This window comes from Arachis duranensis, chromosome 1 (assembly GCF_000817695.3).
Source record: "Arachis duranensis cultivar V14167 chromosome 1, aradu.V14167.gnm2.J7QH, whole genome shotgun sequence".
Classification (NCBI taxonomy): Eukaryota; Viridiplantae; Streptophyta; class Magnoliopsida; order Fabales; family Fabaceae; genus Arachis; species Arachis duranensis.
Window position 1 is genome coordinate 14,676,277 of NC_029772.3, and position 506 is coordinate 14,676,782.

Below are 506 nucleotides of genomic sequence, written 5' to 3' on the forward strand. Positions count from 1 at the left end.
AGTGATGATGGTGATGGGTAAGGGTGAGGTGTAGAAGGGGGGAGAACACAAATGCGAAGGAAGGAAGGTAAGGTTGAAAAAAATGTTTGACCAAGGCTTAATTGTAAGATAATTGAAAAAAAGGATAAAATTATATTAAAACTTAATAAAAACGATAAAGATATAATTGAAAAAAATTAAACATCAGAAAATTTTTTGAAAGTTTTTGAAAAACATTAGGTACAAAAAGTATAATTACTCTCTTTTCTATTATGTACAAGAATTTTGTTGTGTGAAGAAATAGATGGAAGATTTAAAGTTAAAAATATGTTAATTGTAACATCCTCACAACCAGAATGTCACGCTTCCAGTTGCGCTACTCTGATAACGAGGACATTATGACAACCTTTGTATATATAATCAGTTGGAGCTTTTACCTTAAAATTGTATCGGCTTCTCTTTGAAGAATCGAAAATATTTTTCTTTTATACGTACATACATAAATACATACATTCACATCATTACAA